The sequence below is a fragment of the Bos mutus genome, chromosome 11 (genome assembly GCF_027580195.1).
Source record: "Bos mutus isolate GX-2022 chromosome 11, NWIPB_WYAK_1.1, whole genome shotgun sequence".
Classification (NCBI taxonomy): Eukaryota; Metazoa; Chordata; class Mammalia; order Artiodactyla; family Bovidae; genus Bos; species Bos mutus.
Genome location: NC_091627.1, coordinates 89,920,979 through 89,937,379, shown reverse-complemented (window position 1 = coordinate 89,937,379; position 16,401 = coordinate 89,920,979).

Below are 16,401 nucleotides of genomic sequence, written 5' to 3'. Positions count from 1 at the left end.
AATCATAGCTCATAGCTAGGTTCTAATGTAGATATATGCTGATCTGTTTTCTAATAGGCTCACTCACTAAGTTAAAAATCATGGAAAGCATTTATTAGATTAATTTTGGAAAGCAAGCCTATATTCATGGTGCTAAGAACCTATTACACTAATCGTTACTCTGATAGCCTTCTCACTCCCTCCCTCCCCCAAGGAAAACAGGATATATATAAGGTCATAGTGTATGACAGAGTTAAGTGTTTGCTTCTTCCTGTGATAAATTCTGGTTTTAGTGGACATTGAGAAAGTTTATGGAATGTGTTTATGGGCCTCTATCTGCATTTTGATTGTTTTGTTTAGAATGTACAGCATGTATCTATAGATCTGTTCATTTATAGGCCAGAGGGAACTTGTCTATTCACGGGGCTGTTAGAAGGAGTGAAATGTGAAGACATAGAAATTAAAACCTAGATTTATAGTGTCATTATATTTTTAATTTATTTTCTATTGAAGGATAATTGCTTTACAAAATTTTGCTATTTTCTGTCAAACCTCAACATGAATCAGACAAAAGTATACATATGTCCCCTCCCTTTTGAACCTCCTTCCCATCTCCCTCCCCATCCCACCCCACTAGGTTGATACAGAGCCGCTGTTTGAGTTTCCTGAGCCATACAGAAAATTCCCATTGGCTATCTATTTTACATATGGTAATGTAAGTTTCCATGTTGCTCTTTCTATACATCTCACCCTCTCCTCCCCTCTCCCCATGTCCGTAAGTCTATTTTCTGTCTGTTTTTCCATTGTTGCCCTGTAAGTAAATTCTTGAGTACCATTTTCTAGATTCTGTATATATGTGTTAGAATATGGTATTTATCTTTTTCCTTCTGACTCACTTCACTCTGTATAATAGGTTCTAGGTTCTCCATCTCATTAGAACTGACTCTTATGTTCCTTTTTATGGCTGAGTAATATTCCATTGTGTATATATACCACTACTTCTTTATCCATTCATCTGTCAATAGACATGTAGGTTGCTTCCATGTCTTGGATATTGTAAATAGTGCTGCAATGAACAATGGGATATGTGTGTCTCTTTCAATTTTTGTTTTCTTAGGCTATATGTCTAGGAGTGGGATTGCTGGGTCATATGGTGGTTTTATTTCTAGTTTTTTAGGAAATCTCCATACCATCTTCTATAGTGGCTCTATCAATTTACATTCCCACTAACAGTGCAAGAGCATTCCCTTTTTTCCACACTCTTTCTAGCATTTATTTTTTGTAGACTTTTTTGATGATGACCTTTCTGACTGGTGTGAGGTGATATCTCATTGTGGTTTTGATTTGCATTTCACTAATAATGAGCGATGTTAAGCATCTTTTCATGTGTTTGTTAGCCATCTGTAGGTCTTCTTTGGAGAAATGTCTAGGTCTTTTCCCCACTTTTTGGTGGCTTGTTTGTTTTTCTGGTTTTGAGTTGTGTGAGCTGATTTTCTCTTTTGGAAATTAATCCTTTGTCAGTTATTTCATTTGCTATTATTTTTTCCCATTCTGAGGGTTGTCTTTTCACTTTGCTTAGAGTTTCCTTTGCTGTGCAAAAGCTTTTAAGTTTAATCAGGTCCCATTTGTTTACTTTTGTTTTTAATTCCAATACTCTAGGAGGTGGGTCACAGAGGATCTTGCTTTGATTTATGTCATTGAGTGTTCTGCCTGTTTTCCCCTGAGTTTTATAGTTTCTGGTCTTACATTTAGGTCTTTAATCCATTTTGAGTTTATCTTTGTGAATGGTGTTATGAGATGTTATAATTCATTCTTTTACATGTAGCTGTTCAGTTTTCCCAGCACCATTTATTGAAGAGGCTGTCTTTGTCTCATTGTATATTCTTAGCTCCTTTTTGTCAAAAATAAGGTACCCATAGGTGCATGGGTTTATTTCTGGGTTTTCTATCTTGTTCCACTGGTCTATATTTCTGTTTTTGTGCCAGTACCATACTGTTTTGATGACTGTAGCTTTGTAGTTTATTTCTGGGTTTTCTATCTTGTTCCACTGGTCTATATTTCTGTTTTTGTGCCAGTACCATACTGTTTTGATGACTGTAGCTTTGTACTATAACCTGAAGTCAGAAAGCTTGATTCCTCCAGCTCCATTCTTCTTTCTCAAGACTGCTTTGGCTATTGGGGTCTTTTGTGTTTCCACATGAATTGTGAAATTTTTTGTTCTAGTTCTGTGAAAAATGCCATTGGTAATTTGATAGGCATTGCATTAAATCTGTAGACTGCATTTGGTAGTATAGTCATTTCCACAATATTGATCCTTCTTACCCAGAAACATGGAATATCTCTCCATCTGTTTATGTCATCTTTGATTTCTTTCATTAATGTCTTATAATTTTCTGTGTACAGTTCTTTTGTCTCCTTAGATAAGTTTATTCCTAGATGTTGAATTCTTTTTGTTGAAGTGGTGAACGGGTTTGATTCCTTAATTTCTCTTTCTGATTTTTCATTGTTAGAATATAGAAATGCAAGTGATTACTGTGTATTAATGGTGTGTTCTGCAACTTTGCTAAATTTACTAATTAGCTCTAGTAATTTTCTGATACTATCTTTAGGGTTTTCTTTGGGGGCAGGAGGAGAAGGGGACGACAGAGGATGAGATGGCTGGATGGCATCACTGACTTGATGGACGTGAGTCTCAGTGAACTCCAGGGGTTGGTGATTGACAGGGAGGCCTGGTGTGCTGCGATTCATGGGGTCGCAAAGAGTCGGACACGACTGAGTGACTGATCTGATCTGATCTGATGTACAGTATCATGTCATCTGTGAACAGTGAGAGCTTTACTTCTTCTTTTCTGATATGGATTCCTTTTATTTCTTTTTCTTCTCTGATTGCTATAGCTAGGACTTCCAGAATAAATGTTGAATAAAAGTTAGGAAAGTGGACACCCTTGTCTTATTCCTGATCTTAGGGGTAATGCTTTCAGGTTTTCACCATTGAGAATAATGTTTGCTGTAGGCTTATCATATATGGCCTTTACTATGTTGAGGTAGGTTTATTCTATGCCCATTTTTTGGAGAGTTTTAATCATAAATGGATGCTGTATTTTGTCAAAGGCTTTTATCATCTATTGAGATGACCATATGGTTTTTATCTTTCAATTTGTTAATATGGTATATTACATTGATTTCTGTATATTGAAGAAACCTTGCATCCCTGGAATAAACCCAACTTGATCATGGTGTATGAGCTTTTTGCTGTGTTGCTGAATTCTGTTTGCTAAAATTTTGTTGGACTTTTGCATCTATGTTCATCAGTGATATTGGCCTGTAGTTTTCTTTTTTTGTGTTGCCTTTGTCTGGTTTTGGTATCACGGTGATGGTGGCCTCGTAGAATGAGTTTGGATGTGTTCATTATAGCCTAACTTTATCTAGTTCATTAGACTTTTAAAAGTAAATTCTTTCTTAAGTGAACTGAATTTTACAATTTCATTTACAAGAAAAAAAATGTCTCTACCTAGTAATTTAATGCTGTAATACAGTAATTTAATACTCAGAATAGTCATGTAGAAGGAAAACATACTTTTTAAGTTCTTTTAGTAAGAGTCTAATGGAGATAGTTAAGGGTTCAGAGACAGAATCAGGCAAATTTGAAAGGGTCATGGGTATTCCCAGTTTCAATTATGGTCTAACTTACTCTGGGGGACCACTTGAGGGTAAAATGGAATGGTTTTGTGCAGAAAGAATGGAAATTAGATCAATAGAAATGTCAAAGTTTGCCTTAAACAATTATGCTAAGCTCATTTTGAGCCGCTAAAATAATCACTGGAAACAGCTATTTGTGAATGTATGCCCTATCACTGAGGTCCCAAGTAGGACATGTAATTAGCCTTTTTAATCTTTTTTTTTGAGCCTTTATAGACTTTCTTTTGAGAGAAGGCAATGGCACCCCACTCCAGTACTGTTGCCTGGAAAATCCCATGGATGGAGGAGCCTGGTAGGCTGCAGTCCAAGGGGTCGCACAGAGTCTGACACTACTGAAGCAACTTAGCAGCAGCAGCAGCAGACTTTCTTTTATCTAATGTCCAAATTATTTCTGGTTTCTTGTTATGTGTTAAAATTCAGAGTGCAAGAAGAATACATTTGAAAATAGAATGTGTTGTTTCAAGTGCTCTTGGTCATCTTCACTCTCTTGTTTAATTTGAAATGTTGTAAGATTTTTCCTTTCAGATTATTCTTCTTTTTCAAGAGTCTTGGTAGTGCTCAACTATTTGTGGTAATTTCAGATGAGCCACTTTCCAATTTAAAATTCTTCCAATTATATTATTATTTCTCTTTATAATCCAGATATTATATCGGAATATTATTTAGAAGTATGAGGCTTTTTCTAAAGTACTCAGTTGATTCAAGAATATTTTACCTGTTGTTTTATGTATGTATGTATGTATTTATTTTAAAGTGTGGGCTTTGCCACTCACAGCTACAGTGGTGGGTGTAGCCACCTGCCCCTTGTCTGGGATGCCTGGCTTCTGGTCAGTGGGTTGGCTGCAGTTCACCATGCTCCTTGCATGACTAAATGTTTGTCCAGTTAACCATAATAGGAGAGGTTTCAGAAATGACCTACAATAATTTTCTTTGGAATTTCATTATTTGTTTTATCCATGTCCTCTGGTATGATGGTTCATTAGGCTTTCAGTCTACTTTGATTAGTCATTTTTTTTTTCCTCCTTCTGATATGGTAACCGAGAACCTATTAAATTGATGCAAACCTGGAAATTAGTGTATTAGAACTTAAAAGTATTCTAGATTTCCCTTTATATTTTTGCTTGTTGCCTGTAAACTTCTGAAATTATTTAACTATACTGTGAAGCCTATCATGGGATTAGGTTTAGACACATGAAGAGGTGAATAAATTCTTACTGGGTACTGAAGAGAAATCTCTTTTTTGCTAAGGGTGTGCTCAGCTACTAGAAAGGATATGTGAGTGTAGAAGGAAAAAATGGATGAATGTCCTTTGAAACTGCCATTAGTAAGGAAGCTGAAAACTTCAAGTTCTCTTCATAAGAGCCTTTACCCTCAATAAATGTCAAAGGAAGGGAAAGATATGAGTGTTTAGGTTTTTCCTGAATTTTGCTTTTTGTTAAGATAAACAAGGAATTTTGTAAAAAGAAAAAGAAAGCTACATGAGACTCATATTGACATAGAGAAGATTTAGTGCACACACACACACACAAGTCTCATTAGGCATTTGAGATTTTGTCTCCCTTGAGTTCAAAAGCATTCCATAAGTGAAGAATTGTGTAAAAGGCACAATTAGTAACAGTAGGTCACAGAAAATTTGGGTTGTTTCAGATCTAAAGGAATGTCTTAAATACAGAATTGTGGTCTTAATGAGAATGTATTAAGTGATGGAGTTCAGGAACCCTACCCCCGAATATGGTACTTTGGCATACTGCATATCTTAAGCTGAAAGAATCTGAGAAGTGGCATGGGCTTTCTGACCTTCCCCTGAATCAGGGCATAAAATTCTAATTTAAAAGGTAGCCTCATATCTTTTTCATGACTTTCCACTCTTAATCCAGCCTAACAGAAAAATGCTCAGGTTTAACCATTTCAGGTCTTCATTTTCTTACAAAGGCATCTGGGCCAAATAAAACTTATATTAAGCAAATTTCTATGTGTTTTGCTGATTAATCCATCTTTTGTTATAAGGATCCCAGGTGAGAGTTTTAGTGAGTGAGTGGGAGAGTGAAGTCACTCAGTTGTGTCAGACTCTTTGCGACCCCATGGACTGTAGCCTACCACACTCCTCTGCCCATGGGATTTTCCAGGCAAGAATACTGTAGTGGGTTGCCATTTCCTTCTCTAGAGGATCTTCCTGACCCAGAGATTGAACCTGGATTTCCTGCATTGTAGGCATATGCTTTAAAGTCTGAGCCACCAGGGAAGTCCTAGATGAGACTTTAGAAGGGGAAAAAGAGATATTTTCTCTCCTGTTGTAAGCAAACTGAGGTTTTAAGGTAAAAATGGGGGTGTTTGGGGGCATCTTAGAGTTAATTATTTCCCTAAATACACAAAAAGAGAGACACAGTGAATACAAGATAATTTAAAGATTTCCTCATCAGCCAAAGCATAGTGAGGCAGTGGTGTAGTATAGGACATAAAACACCTTCCTCAGTCATATATTTGAGGCTGGCCTGCAATCATTTTACTGCAGGACCTGTGCATCCTACATTGCTTCAGTCGTGCCAACTCTTTGCAACCCCATGGTCTGTATCCTGACAGGCTCCTCTGTCCAGGTGGGATTCTCCAGGTAAGAATACTGGAGGGGGTTGCCATGCCCTTCAGGGGATCTTCTCGATGCAGGGATCGAACACACACCTCTTATGTCTCCTGCCTTGGCAGGCTGTTTTTTTACCTCTGACACCCCCTGGGAAGCCCTATAACCTGGTTGTTAAGAAGCCTGAGTCACCAGAAGTTTCCTGGAATCCTGACAGATGTATAACCAGAAGGAAGACAGGTACCAGCTCTTAACACTTCCGTCCAGTGAAGAGAACCACATAGCCACTAGAGTAAATAATTCAGGTCATCAGAAAGCCATGAACCAGAAAAGGATGCAAAGTTTTCTAGCATTTAGTTGAGACTCACCCAGAGGAGATCACATAGATTGGCCTGGGTATAAAGGATGGTTTTACCCATCCTTCTTCTGTTTCCATCTAATTATTTACCTAAGTGTTTTCATTGCTTAACTATGAAAAACAAACAAAAATGTAAGAATATATTTGATGTTAAACCTTCTTGCATTCTAATAATAAGCATAGCTAGCCCATGGAAATGATATGTTGTTTAAAGCCTTATCCGTCTTATTAAGAAATGTGTTTTTATTAAGATTTTATATTTATTAGCTATTCAATTTTGTGGCACACTTGTAACACGTTGACCAATTTATTTACTACCAATAATCATACAATAACTAAATCTACAAAAAATTTTAACAAATTAATTTAGAAACATATTATTGTTTCAGAAATATAAATAGGATAATAACTTTCAAACATAAGAACATACATCACTGTGATAAAATTTTGTGGGAGGAGTGGAATAAAAATGCAAATTCAAGATGGAAGAAAGTCATGTAAAATATTTATCTCTTGAAATAGTCACATATGTTTAATATGTTTTATGGTACATATCAAATTACTATAGTAAATATATTCTATGAATTACTTTATTAAAGTGAAATGACATTTTAAAGTTCTAGTATTTACAACATGCCACAAAATCACATTCTTTACCTCTCCTTGAACTTTCAATGAGGAATTATGTATCAACCTAAAAGTTTTCATTATCAATAACTAAACCTTTTCTAAAACCTTACACACGTACTTTTAGCTTTGACATTTACTCCTTCAGAACCTTGGACACAACAATATTTTCACATTATTAAGTCCTATAATCCATTGTTCATCCAACTTTTTCCATGCCCTTAAGCCTGCTTACCCTTTGTTCCATCCTTCTAAATTTCTTCTGTATGTCCTTAGTATTTTTTCCGTTCTTCTTTCATCATACTTGAAAAACATTTCAAGTTGAAGCTATGAATAAAAATCATATTTCCAACTATACTGAGTCTGTGTTTCCCAGTTAATATAGCTGGTTAAAAAAAAGAAAGAAAGAAAGCAAATACTGACTGTCTTCCTTTATATTCAATTATTATATTAAATGTATATGTACTAAATATTTTAAATAGAAGCATGGGTCATCAGACTGGATAAAAAAGTCAATACTTAATTACTATGTTGCATATTTGAAAGTTGCTAAGAGAATAGATCTTAAAAGTGCTAATTACAAGGAAAAAATTAGTGACTATATATGGTGATTAATGTTAACTAGACTTATTGCAAATATTGAATCATTATGTTATACATTTGAAACTAATATCATGTTATATGCAAATTATACCTCAATAATAATTTAGGTGGGAGAGGGAGAGGGTGGGATGATTTGGGAGAATGGCATTGAAACATGTATAGTATCATATATGAAACGAGTCGCCTGTCCAGGTTCGATGCACGATACTGGTTGCTTGGGGCTGGTGCACTGGGACGACCCAGAGGGATGGTATGGGGAGGGAGCAGGGATGAGGGTTCAGGATGGGGAACACGTGTATACCTGTGGTGGATTCATGTTGATATATGGCAAAACCAATACAATATTGTAAAGTTAAAAAATAAAATAAAATATTAAAAAAAAAGCTAAAAAAATACTTAAATTTATGCTGTTTGGAAGTAAATCATTTTCAATATAAAACACAGATAGGTTACAAGGCAATGATGGAAAAAACATTTCATATAAACACTATAATTAAGTTAGAATGGCTATATTAATATCAGAGAAGTATAGAAATTTTATTAGGACTAGAAGGAGGACATTTCATAATGATAAAAGTTTCAATGAATCAATAATATATAACAATTAGATGTTTATATACTTAATAGCTAAACATAAAGCTTTATGAAAGAAAAACTGATGGGAGAATTGGACAATTTCAGAATTACATTTGGAGATTTCAAGATTCCTTTCTCAGTACTTGATATTGCAAGGAAACAGAAAGTCAACCAATAGACATAAACAACACTATCAACTGGATTGAACTAATTGCCACTCATGAAACACTCCAGTCCAAGATATGAATACTATTTTTTGCCATTTAAAAAAATGTACAGGGAATGCTTTTAAAAAAGACCATAATATGGTCATAAAACAAGTCTCAAAAATTTGGAATTATTAAAATAACACAAAACATATTCTTTGACCAAAACAGAATTAAACATCAATAACATAAGGATATTTGGAGAATGTCAAAATATGTAAAAATTGTGCCATGTAGTTTTAAAAAATCAATGAGTCAAAGAAGTATTGAAAATTGAAATGTGAAGTTAATAAAAAGGAAAGCACAAAGTAAAGCAATGCTTGGATGGAAGTCTATGGCCTTAAATGCTTATAAATTTGGCAAAACTAATACAATTATATAAAGTTTAAAAATAAAATAAAATTTAAAAAAGAAAATAGGAAATGTCAAAAATCATTTATCTAAGTTTTCAACTTGAGGGGCTACAAAAAAAGAAGGTTAAATCAGAGATAGATAAAAGAAGGGAAATAATGAATATAAGTGTGAAAATCAATCAAGAGTAATGAGGGAAATATATGAAACTGGTACCTAGTTTCTTTAAAATATCAATAAAATTGATAAACATTTAGTTAGGTTTAGCAGGAAAAAAGTATATGCCATAAAATACAATATCAGGAATAAAAACAACAGCTGTATATTTTATACACATTAAGAGAATAATAATATTATTAATCTTATTATATATGTTAAATATTAAGAAACAGATAAAATAGTCAAATACCTTGACAGAAACAGGAACACAAAACTTACTCAAGAAGATATTGAATGCCTATATATTCTAGAACGCACCTCCAGGGCTAAGTGGCTTCACTGGTGAATGGTATCACACATATGAGGCAGAAATTATATACATTCTATATGAGCTCTTTCAGAAAATTAATGAGAACAAGCTTCCTAATTCATCTTGTGAGACCAGTATTACCTTAAATACAAAACCAGAAGATAAAGACATTAAAGTAAAACTATATAATTATATCCCTCATGGACATTAATGTAATAATCCTTAATAAAACATTGGAGAAACATTTAGCAATATGTAAAAACAGCAGGATAATGCACCATAAGTAGGATTTATCCAAAGAATGCAAGATAAGGATACTCAAAAATCAATCAAGATTCCAGTTTCAGCCAAGATTGAGTAAATCTGTTACAGTCTGTCTCTCCCACTGACACTTAAAATCTCTGGAGGCAACACACACACACAAACACCCAGATTATAAACACACACTGTATCTGAAAACTGAGAGGTAAATAATAGTAGGTAGATTGGGGAGGGTGCAGTTACCAATGAATGAAAAAGCAGTAGGGCTGAAGTGCATGAGAATATACGTGGCTAAAATTCTGACTGATTCCTGTCTTTCTGGAAGTGTTATTACAACTCAGTGTCCATCAATTTGACAACTTAGATGAAAGCATTAGCAAACTATCACCTATGAGTCAGTTCAGCCACCATCTTTTTTTGTAAATAGATTTTAGCTCAGTTGGTAAAGAATCCACCTGCAAAGCAGGAGACTCTGGTTCGATTCCTGGGTTGGGAAAATCCACTGGAGAAGGGATAGGCTACCCACTCCAGTATTCCTGGGCTTCCCGTGTGGCTCAGATGGTAAAGAATCTGCCTGCAATGCGGGAGACCAGGATTCAGTCCCTGAGTTGGGAAGATCCCCTGGAGAAGGGAAAGGCTACCCACTCCAGTATTCTGGCCTAGAGAATTCTATGGACTGTATAGTCCATGGGGTCTCAAAGAGTTGGACATGACTGAGCAACTTTAGTATCTATTCAGATATCTATTTAATATCTATTTCAGTTTAATATCTATCCAGAACCCAATTATTTCTCACTATCCCCACAGCTACTCTCCTGGTCCGGGCCATGATTAACGCTCACCTGGCTTATTGCTCTAGATTTCCCCATGTTCTCTGTGTTTGTTTTCTCTTCTACCCCTCTCTCCTCCAGTAACCACAGAGGGGTGGGAGGGGGGAGGGATTCTTCTGCTCAAAATCCTTCTGTGTCTCTCTATTTCACTCAGAGTAAATACTAAAGTCATTCCAACGACCAAAAAACTTAAAATAGTCTGCTCACCTAGTTGGCATTTCTATGGCAACATCTGACATTTCTTATTTCCTGTTTTCACTCATTTCCTGATACTCTCCTCAGTTCACTCCATATCAACTCTGTTGACGTTCCAGTAATTTCTTGAACATGCTAGGCACCCTTCTGCCCAGAGCTACAGCACTGTACTGTTAAATTTCTGCTCAAATGTCACATGATCGGAGAAGGCAATGGCACCCCACTCCAGTACTCCTGCCTGGAAAATCCCATGGACGGAGGAGCCTGGTAGGTTGCAGTCCATGGGGTCGCTAAGAGTCGGACACGACTGCGCGACTTCACTTTCACTTTTCACTTACATGCATTGGAGAAGGAAATGGCAACCCACTCCAGTGTTCTTGCCTGGAGAATCACAGGGACAGGTGGGCTGCCATCTATGGGTCACCCAGAGTCGGACATGACTGAAGCGACTTAGCAGCAGCAGCAGCAGTCACATGATCAGTGACATCTTCTTTGAGAACTCTAGTTATCTCCCAAGTCCCCACTCTCTCCCTATCCTTCTTATCTTGCTGTGTATTTTTTTTTGTACTTTGCACTATCTTATAATAAATATTTGTTGATGAGTATATGAAAATATATAAAATCTTACTCAGCATTTAAACATTTAGTGTAAGAGGAAAGTTCTCAAGATACATTAAAAAATGCATATTACAATGCCATTCTCCTATCTATTCTCAATTTTGTCAGTAAATATTATGTATATATGTCTGTATGTACAGAAAAGGATTTATATGCATTCACCAAGATCTTATTTCTGCAAGGGAGAAGGTGAGTGAATAGAATTTTCTTCAGCTTTCTATAGTGAATGTTTATTATATTATAAATAAACAAAAATTAGTTAAATATGAATGAATTGACTGAAGAAAAGTTGTTGTGAGTACTTTTCAGCTTAGTCCCTCTCTGATACTTTTGAAACATGGAGATATTACAGGGAATGAGCTCAGAGACTTGAAATAGCAGATATGTGTCCAGAGAAGGCATTCTAGAACATATACTGCTGAGCATTTATTTATTCCAAAGAGAATGAACACCTTGTTTAAGTAAATGGCTGGGTTCTTTGCATGTCTTAACTTTGATTTATTATTGGAGAAGGAAATGGCAACCCACTCCACAGTTCTTGCCTGAAGATTGCCAGGGACGGGGAGCCTGTTGGGCTGTCGTCTATGGGGTCGCACAGAGTCAGACACGGCTGAAGCGACTTAGCAGCAGCAGCAGCAGCTCAAATCTACTTCTTCCTGTTTTGACCTGGGTTCCAAAAAACCCCAGAGCCTTAACACTAGGTGAATTGTTTTCACTCTTCCAAGTATATGTAAAAAAAAATTCACCAACCACAGTTAATCTAGGTATTATCAGCTAGTTATACTGTCAGTTTTATATTGACAGATACAACGGAAAGGTGGAAAGTCTAAAAACCCATGGATCAGAAACGTGTTTTATTTTTCTTTGTCTTCTGAGGAATCAGTGAACATTGTTCAACATTGGAACATCATGTGTATCCTGAATAGATTGAAAAATGTTAAATCAAGTGAATTTATGTTAAGGAAATAAGTGGGTTCACATAATTTAAAAATTCCTCAACCATTAAAATGTTCGCTGGACTTGACTATTTAGAGTTAGATTTAGTTCATTCCTAGTTGAGTTCTTTAAACCCCTCATTCATTTAGTTCCATAATATCAGTATGAAAAGTGCATCACCAATTCATGTGTGAATCAATACAAATGAGTATTTAATTACTACAACACAGGCCACAGCATTTGACACATCTGTAGTGTTCCAAGAAACAGAATTTCCATAGTTTTGTGGGGAAGATTGCTTGGTGTAATTTTTCCAGAAACACACTTTCCTTTGAAATTTTGCTGACCGTTTCCTCTAACAAACTGATATTTGCTGTTTAATCCCTTCTTTGCTCTGTAGCCTCATGGAGACTTCTATACTTGTTGTTTGTCTACAATTCCAATATCTTTTCCACAAAACTCACATGTCCCCACACTCCCTTCTTCATTGATTTTTGTGTCTGTGGTTGAGGGGAAGCTTGAAGTAATGAAAATAAATAGATTGGATTTCTTGTCTAGCGTTGACTAGGAACCTAATGAAGCTTTCAAAAAACTATGGGAAATAAGAGATGAGCTGTTGGCCAACAGACCTTGGAAGAAAGAAGTAACTTTCATTGGCAGTTGGAACAGATGGCATCTTAAGCATGACAGATTTCCCGCCACTCCAAGTAGAATCGATATCCACAAGCATGAAGTAAATTAGCTGGCAGTGGATGAAAAGTCTTCCTATTAGTTTGATTTAAGTTTGGGTCAATTTGCATAGTTTTACCATGATACTTTGTTTCAGTTCATTGCTTTTAAACCAGATCCAATAGCAACCATCTCAAGGATTCTGTGATGACTAGCTTACTGAAATAAATTTGAGACTGGAAAGGATTTTCAAAGAAGGAGCAAAATAATTGAAGTGTCCAAAAAACATTTTCATGTTTACTTTTATCCTCAGTGGATATTCAGATAAAATGATTTAAAGGGCAGCATTCTTCTCAGAAAAAGTTACAATGTAGTTGGAGGATGATAGGGATTATATGGATAAAATACGAATATTTATCATTGTTATTTTATGCCCAGTATTTTCCAACTGGAATTCTTTTAATTCTTATGACAGATCACCTGGGTAGTGACAAAGTCTAACTTCAAATCCATGTTTGGCTGAGTCCAAAACCCATGCTTTTTCAATCTTTCAGCTACATGATGTTGATAGTTGGTCTTCCATCAGCGTTTAGGTCTTTTCTAAGCTCAACATAGTGCCAAGTCCTTTCTTAAAGGCTTTTTCCCATCAGGAAAGTCTTTATGTGCTTGTTCTAGGATGCATGGACTAAATATAAGGGTCAATCACATTTTGATTCGGAAACCCAGTAACTTAATTTAAGTAAATGGATTCCTAATAGTGAATAAACAGGCATTTATTCATTTACCATTCTAGTGCAAGAACTGACTATTCACCAAGCATATTCCATGTGACATATACACTGTTCTGGGTATGGGAAATATAATAGTGAAAAAAAAATGACAGTTTTCATGGGGAAGAAAGGCTTTAATCAGATAATCACATAATAAGCATGTAAATTTCAAATTTGTTAAGAGTGATATGAAAATTAAAGGATACCCATAATATTGAACCTACAAGACCTTCTAAAACTAACAGCAAAAAAAGATGTCTTTTTAATCAGAGGGGACTGGAATACAAAAGTAGGAAGTACTCCAGGAGATACCTGGAGTAACAGACAAGTTTGGCGTTGGAGCACATAGGCTAACAGTTTTGCCGAGAGAATGCAGTGGTCATAGCAAACACCCTCTTCAACAAAATAAGAGAATAACTCTACATATGGATGTCACCAGATGGTCAATACTGAAATCAGATTGATTATATTCTTTGCAGCCAAATATGGAGTGGCTCTATACAGTCAGCAAAAACAAGACCAGAAGCTGACTGTGGCTCAGATCATGAACTCATTATTGCAAAATTCAAACTCAAATTGAAGAACATAGGGAAAACCACTAGGCTATTCAGGTATGACCTAAGTCAAATCCCTTATGATTGTACAGTGGAAGTGACAAACAGATTCAAGGGATTAGATCTGATAGACAGAGTGCCTGAAGAACTATGGACGGAGGTTCATAACATTGTATAGGAGGCACAAATTGCTTATGTGTTGTGCAGGTCATCAAAACTATCCCCCAAAAAAAGAAATGCAAAAAGGCAAAATGGTTGTCTGAGGAGGCCTTACACATAGTTGAGAATAGAAGAGAAGTGAAAGGCAAAGGAAAAAGGAAAAAAGCAGAGTTCCAAAGAATAGCAAGGAGAGATAAGAAAGCCTTCCTAAGTGATCAATGCAAAGAAACAGAAGAAAATAATAGAATGGGAAAGACTAGAGATCTCTTCAGGAAAATTATAGAGATACCAAGTGAGCATTTCATTCTGAGATGGGCACAATAAAGGACAGAAATGGTGTGGACCTAACAGAAACAGAAGATATTAAGAAGAGGTGGCAAGAATACACAGAAGAACTGTACGAGAAAGATCTTAATGACCCAGATAACCACAATGGTGTGATCACTCACCTAGAACCAGACATCTTGAAGTGCAAAGTCAAGTGGGCCTTAGGAAGCATCATGACAAGCAAAGCTAGTGGAGGTGATGGAATTCCAGTTGAGCTATTTGAAATCCTGAAAGATAATGCTGTGAAAGTGCTGCACTCAATATGCCAGCAAATTTGAAAACTCAACAGTGGCTACAGGACTGGGAAAAGTCAGTTTTCATTCCAGTCCCAAAGAAGGGCAATACCAAAGGATGTTCAAACTACTGCACGATTGCACTCATTTTACATGCTAGCAAAGTAATGCTCAAATTCCTCCAAGCTAGGCTTCAACAGTATGTGAACTGAAAACTTCCAGATGTGCAAGCTGGTTTTAGAAAAGTCAGAGGAACCAGAGATCAAAGTGCCAACATCTGTTGAATCACAAAAAAAGCTAGTGAATTCCAGAAAAACATCTACTTCTCCTTCATTGACTTCTCCTTTGACTGTATAGATCACAACAAACTGGAAAATTCTTAAAGAGATGGGAATACCAGACCACCTTACCTGCCTCCTGAGAAACCTGTATGCAGGTCAAGAAGCAGCTGTTAGAACTGGACATGGAACAATGGACTGGATAAAAATTGGGAAAGGACTATGTCAAGGCTGTGTATTCTCACCCTGCTTATATAACTTACTTGGAGAGTACATCATGCAAAATGCCAGGCTGGATGAAACACAAGCCAGGATTGCCAGGAGAAATATCAATAACCTCAGATATGCGAATGACACCACACTTATGGCAGAAAATGAAGAAGAACTAAAGAGCCTCTTGATGAAGGTGAAAGAGGAGAGTGAAAAAGTTGTCTTAAAACTTAACATTTAAAAAACTAAGATCATGGCATCCAGTCCCATCACTTAATGGCAAATAGATGGGGAAGCAAAGAAAACAGTGACAGACTTTCTTCTTTTAGGCTCCAAAATCACTGCAGACGGTGACTGCAGCCATGAAATTAAAAGATGCTTGCTCCTTGGAAGAAAAGCTATGAGCAACCTAGATAGTATATTAAAAACCAGAGACATCGCTTTGCTGACAAAGGTCCGTCTAGTCAAAGCTATAGTTTTTCCAGTAGTCATGCATGGATATAAGGGTTGGAACATAAAGAAGGCTGAGTGTCAAAGAATTTATGCTTTTGAACTGTGGTGTTGGAGAAGACTTTTGAGAGGCCCTTGGACTGCAAGGACATCAAACCAGTCAGACCTAAAAGAAATCAGTCCTGAATATTCATTGGAAAGACTGATGCTGAATCTGGAACTCCAATACTTTGGCTACCTGATGCGAAGAGTTGACTCATTGGAAAAGATCCTTATGCTGAGAAAGATTGAAGGCAGGAGGAGAAGGGGACGACAGAGGATGAGATGGTTGGATGTCATCACTGACTTGATAGACATGAGTTTGAACATGCTCCGGTAGATGGTGAAGGACAGGGAAGCCTGGCGTTTTACAGTCCATGGTGTTGTAAAGAATCAGACATGAGTGAGTGACTGAACAACAACATAATA